Source organism: Perognathus longimembris, chromosome 13 (assembly GCF_023159225.1).
Source record: "Perognathus longimembris pacificus isolate PPM17 chromosome 13, ASM2315922v1, whole genome shotgun sequence".
NCBI classification, from domain to species: domain Eukaryota; kingdom Metazoa; phylum Chordata; class Mammalia; order Rodentia; family Heteromyidae; genus Perognathus; species Perognathus longimembris.
Genome location: NC_063173.1, coordinates 789325 through 795324, shown reverse-complemented (window position 1 = coordinate 795324; position 6000 = coordinate 789325).

The following is a 6000-nucleotide window of genomic DNA, read 5'->3' as shown; positions in this document are numbered from 1 at the left end:
TATGCGATTATTTGAACTGTGAACTGAACTAACCACTTCTTCATGGAACATTTGCTTGAAAGAAATAATGACAGATGAATTATGGCTATGAAGACTTGAGTATCTGGCAGACAATTTCTCAAAACTGAATATAATAGGGCTGGGAATGTGGCTTCGTGGTACAGTGCTTGCCTAGCGTGTCTGAAGCCCTGGATTTGATTCTTCAGCACCACATACACAGAAAAAAGCCAGTGGCATTGTGGCTCAAGTGGTAGAGTGCTAGCCTTGAGCAAAGGAAGCTTAGGGACAGAGCCCAGGCCTTGAGCCTTGGGAATGGCAGAAAAAAAAAATACAATACCTGGGTGCTGGTAGCTCCAGCCTATGACCCTGGCTACTCAGGAGGCTGAGATCTGAGGATTGTGGTTCGAAGCCAGCCTGGGCAGGAAAATCCATGAGACTCTTATCTCCATTAGCCATCAAAAAAAATGCTGGAAGTGGAGCTGTGGCTCAAATGGTATAGCACTAGCCTTGAGCAAAAAAGCTTAAGGACAGCACCCAGGTACATCCACTCCCAGGTGCCAAAGGCTCGTGCCTGTAATCCTTGATACTGAGGAGGCAAAGATCTGCGGAACCACTGCTCAAACCAGCCCAAGCAGAAATTTCACTTCACAGCCTATTTTTTTTTTTTTTTTTGCCAGTCCTGGACCTTGGACTCAGGGCCTGAGCACTGTCCCTGGCTTCTTCCCGCTCAAGGCTAGCACTCTGCCACTTGAGCCACACAGCACCACTTCCGGCCTTTTCTATATATGTGGTGCTGGAGAATTGAACCCAGGGCTTCATGTATACGAGGCGAGCACTCTTGCCACTAGGCCATATTCCCAGCCCAGAGCACTTGCCTTGAGCAGAAGAGCTCAGGGACAGTGCCTACGCCAGAGTTCAAGCAAAACAAAACAAAACCAAACCCCAAAACACGTTAGATTGGATGGCATTCACAAGCTATGAGAATCCAGCTGTGTCTTGCTAAGATAAACACTAAGAAAAATGTGAACATATGAAACGATTTCACGCTTCTTGTTGATTTTATTTTGAGAATGTAGCTATTGTTCCTAAAATGCCATTATGTCGATACTGTGCTTGTTTTTGTTAAATTAATACACAAATATCTTTAAGTATCCATGGTAAGTTACAATAATGTAAATGAAAACTAGATGTAAACCACGTCCGTGGAAGTTCTTTTCGGTCTTCAATACTGTCCAGTCTTGATGCTGAAGGTTCTGAGCGTAGTATTGCTCTGCAGTACTAAGTGCTGCGCAGCAGGGGGCAGCACAGGCAAAGGGATGAAGGCGCTTGGCTTCCCTAAAGGATCTACTGGGCGCCTGAAGGGTGTGACCCAGGCCCTGCGTTCAGTAAATTCGGCATGCGGGGCTGGTAGAGCCCGTCCTGGATCGGCGCGCTTAGACCAGTGTCCAAGGGCACCGGGGAAAGGTCAGCCACATTCCCACCGGCCAGCTGTGGAAAAGAAGGCCGCAGGATCCACCGAGAGAAAGAGAGGCCTTCCACCCTCTCGGCCTGCTTGGGGGGTGTGGCTCGGGGGGCAGCGCCCCAGCCTGGCAAGCCCGGTTCCACGGACGGAGACAGAGAGGCGATTCTTGATGCCGAGATGGAGCCCCATCGGGCGTTCAGAAGAACGAGAGGAGGGAGCTGCTACCATCTTCTACTCACACGGACATTTCCCAAAGCCAACTCCAACGTTTCTGTCCAGTCAGAGGGGCGCACAGATCTTCCCCGCCAGTCCCTGTCCCCTCCGAGACCCTCAGTCCCCACCCACAAGTGCTGTCTCTGCTCCGTGCCAGGGCCGCCTCCTTCCCCTGCTCTCCCAGCCTCTCTCCCATCGTCCCTTCCCTTCTCCCATTGTCCCTTCCCTTCTCCCATCGTCCCTTCCCTTCTCCCAGCTCATCCTCTGGCTCTTCCCAGTGCCCCCCCATCCTCTGGCTCTTCCCAGTGCCCCCCCCATCCTCTGGCTCGTCCCAGTGCCCCCCCATCCTCTGGCTCATCCCAGTGCCCCCCACCCCTGTTTTCCTTTTTTTTTGTGGCCAGTCCTGGGCTTGAACTCAGGGCCTGAGCACTGTCCCTGGCTTCTTTTTGCTCAAGGCTAGCACTCTGCCACCTGAGCCACAGCGCCACTTCTGGCCGTTTTCTGTATGTGTGGTGCTGGGGAATGGAGCCCAGGGCTTCATGGATGCGAGGCCACAAGGCCATAGTCCCAGCCCCGGTCTCCTTCCTCGCCCCCGATGGACCACCCAGCCTCCCTGGGGCTGCCGACTCCCATCACGACGGCTGCTCTCCCCCTGGCCGTGGCCTCAAGCATTGGCCCTTCCCGAGTGCCAGGGGCACATCTCCCCGGTGACTCCCCAAAGGCCCACAAATGTATCATGCCCCCCCACCACACTGCTTGACCCCCCCCAGCTCCTCACCCCGTGAATGGCAACACCCCCCCCCCGCCCCCGCCAGGTCCTGCTGGAGCCCCGGATGCCCAGGCTTCTTTGTCTAGGTCCAGCCTCTCTCCTTCACATGACCTTGGATTCTCCCCGCCCACCTGGCCCCAGCCAGGACTTAGGCTCACATCCTCCGCTGTCCTTGTCATCTGAATTTTTTTTTTTTTTTTTTGCCATCCTTGGACTTGAACTCAGGGCTTAGATGCTGTCCCTGAGCTTTTTCTGCTCAAGGCTAATGAACTACCACTTGAGCCACAACTTTGTTTCTGGCTTTTTATTTTGATAGTTAATTGGAGATACGTTCCCAGTGGGCTTTCCTGCCCCGATGGCTTCAGACGGAGACCCTCAGGAGCTGGGATTACAGACGTGAGCCACCAGCGCCTGCCTTTCATCCTGACTCTCCAGGCAGCCCTGTTCTGTCTTTCTGCCTTGCTCTCTCGTCCAAAGAGTAGCCAGGCCGTTCCTGGCCTGACCGTGTCCTCCTTGCCCAAGCCCAGGACTCCCTCTGCCTCCACATGGACCCCACTAGCGAGGGCACAGAGGAGGCAAAGGTTCCGGGAGCGGTGGGGCTCACAGAAGAGGCGAGTGTTTGGCCAGCAGCCTCCAGGCACAGGGGTTCGTGACCCCCGCCCTTGCCACCATCCTCAGCTCCGGTCATCTCACACTGGAGGCCTCTACGGCCACAGAAACAAAACCTCACCAGTTCCCTCAGTTCACAAGCCCCTCGCCCCCCGGGAGGGGGCAGCCCAGGGGCAAATGTGGGCGTTGGGACCAGTGCTGGTCGCCTCCTGGTGCCCTGGGCGTGGGTCTCAGGGGTCACTGAGGGTCCGTTCTGAAAAGCTCCTTTTCTTCCCTTGACCTTTTGTTCATCTGAACGCAGAGCCACTGAGGCCGCCCCTCCCGGCGGCAGACACAGCCAGACAACTTCGCTCTGGGAGCTGCACCCACTTATCTCCCAGTACCGAAGCCTCACAAGACTTGTCAGGCACTGGGCTGAGATGGTGGGGCACGCTGCCACCGACGGGCTCCCAGCCAGTGGGGGGCGGGGGAGGCTAGACACAGACACGTATAATCACAGAATCCTCCAGCCCAGGGAGCCAGGTCAAAGGCCTCCTGTCTGGTGGTGGCTGTGGTGTGTGTGTGTGTGTGTGTGTGTGTGTGTGTGTGTGTGTGTGTACGTGGAGAGCGATGGTGTTCCAGAAGGCTTCTCAGAGGTGGAGGCATTCGTCTTGAGAAGAAATGTTCAGCAGTTGTTTACTGAGCACCTGCTTGCTCAGCGCTCCGTCTGTGTTCAGCAGCAGACAGACAGGTGAACACTGGGTTTCCAGGCTCTTGCCTTTGGGGCGGCAGGGAAGCAGCTCAGGAAAGAAGACAGCTGGGAACCAAGGCTCCAAGAGACAGCAGGAGCAGCCACTGCTAAAACCGACCGCATCCTGCTTGTGGATGGGCGAGTTGACGGAGGATGACGATGGAGGGGGGCTGGAATGCCAGGCTAGGGGCGTACGGCTTAATCACGCTGCCAGCTCGGATGGAGGAGGCTCTGGGGACCATTACTAAGCCTGTTCCAGGCAAAATGGTTGCTTTCCAGGCGCAGGTCCTTGCAATCCATCCGAGCTGCCAGGAGCCAGCCTCCAGCCCCAGCCCTGGGTCTACCGTCTGAAATTCAGCCCCTGACCACCCTCTCCCCTCTCTCTCCTTACAAAGTGATGTACAGAGGGGTTGCAGTTTCATACGTAAGGCAGTGTGTATATTTCTTATCAAGTTGTTACCTCCTCTCTCGCTTTTCTTCCACCTTCCCCCCCTCCCCAATTCCTTCCATTTGCGCTTTTACTTTCTGTTTGTTCTGTGCTAGTCCCTGGGGCTTGAACCCAGGGCCTGGGTGCTATCTCTGCTTCCTTTTTTTTTTTCCTCAGGCTGGCATACTACCACTTGAGCCACAGCTCTACTTCTGGCTTTTTGGGTTGTTAGTTGGAGATGAGTTTCATGGAGTTTCTCGCCTGGGTTGCCTTTGAATCACAATCCTCAGTGCTCAGTTTCATGGACTTTCTCGCCTGGGTTGCCTTTGAATCACAATCCTCAGTGCTCAGCCTCCCGCGTAGCTAGCTAGGATTCCAGCGGTGAGCCACCCGCGCCCGGCTTCTTCCTTCATCTTCCCCTCAGGCCTTCAGCTTGCCTTATGGACTCTAATAAAAGCAGCCGCCGCCTGTAGGCCTGGTCCCACAGCCCCTAGGCTTCTGGGCTGCTTCTTCAGGCAGGCCTCGCCCGTACCCCGTGCCTCTTGGTCTATATGTGCCGGTGTCACTTGCTCTTCTGCAAAACCCACATGTGGCTTTAAAACTTGCCAGGGATCCCTTCTGACAAGCATTGTCCAGAGTCAGGGCTATTAAGAGCTTGACGCTCATCTTGTTGGTCTCAGAGTCACCAGCAAACTCCCTTAGAGTTTGGGGTCTGTGAAAAAAGCCTGGCTGGCCTCTCCGACTCTAGACTTTCCAATAAATTCTGCTGCCTCCTCCCTGGTCCCTCAGGCAACGTGAACTTTCCTGGGGTTTTCCATTGGGCCCAGTTCTCCACGACGGCCTGGGCTCTGTCTAGATGGTGGTTCGTGCCTGCTCGGCCCAGCTAGCGCCTCTGGCCTGCCCATCATGGTCTCAGGATGCTCTGGTCAGCAGGGCAGGGCTGTCTCTCTGATTCCCGGGCCTGCCCCGGTCCCTTCCTTCCGCCAGACCGCAGCAGCAGGGCATTTTATGGTTTACTTTTCATGGATGAGAGCCAGCGGCTCGGAGAGGCGCAGTCACCTTTCAACGTCCTCATCGCCCCGGGGACTGGACTGCGATTGCCGGGTGCCCGGTGCCGCGTGGGGCGCGTGGCCGCCTGGGCTTGGGACGGGGTGCGGCTCACAGAGGCGCTGGGCGGGGCGGAGGGGACCCCCGGCCTCCCCGGGCCCCACCCACCCGCTGAGCTTGGGGGGGGTCGGCGGAGTACTCGGCCTGCCCAGGGCGTGGGGGGGGGGGCGCGGGGCCCCAGGGGGTCCGGGGAGGGGGGGCGCGGGGCCCACGGGGGTCCGGGGAGGGGGGGCGCGGGGCCCACGGGGGTCCGGGGAGGGGGGGCGCGGGGCCCACGGGGTCCGGGGAGGGAGGGCGCGGGGCGGGCGCGGGGCCCACGGGGTCCGGGGAGGGAGGGCGCGGGGCGGGCGCGGGGCCCACGGGGTCCGGGGAGGGGGGCGCGGGGCGGGCGCGGGGCCCACGGGGTCCGGGGAGGGGGGCGCGGGGCGGGCGCGGGGCCCACGGGGTCCGGGGAGGGGGGCGCGGGGCGGGCTCGGGGCCCACGGGGTCCGGGGAGGGGGGGCGGGCGCGGGGCCCACGGGGGTCCGGGGAGGGGGGCGCGGGGCCCACGGCCGCCTCACCTCGGCCCCTCGGCTCCGGACCCCACCTTCTGAAGCCGCCGGGCTCCGCCCTCGCGATCCCCGCTGGGAGACGGCGAGGGGCCGCGAGATCCGCGCTTCTCACCGCTGCCCAGCATCTGGGCG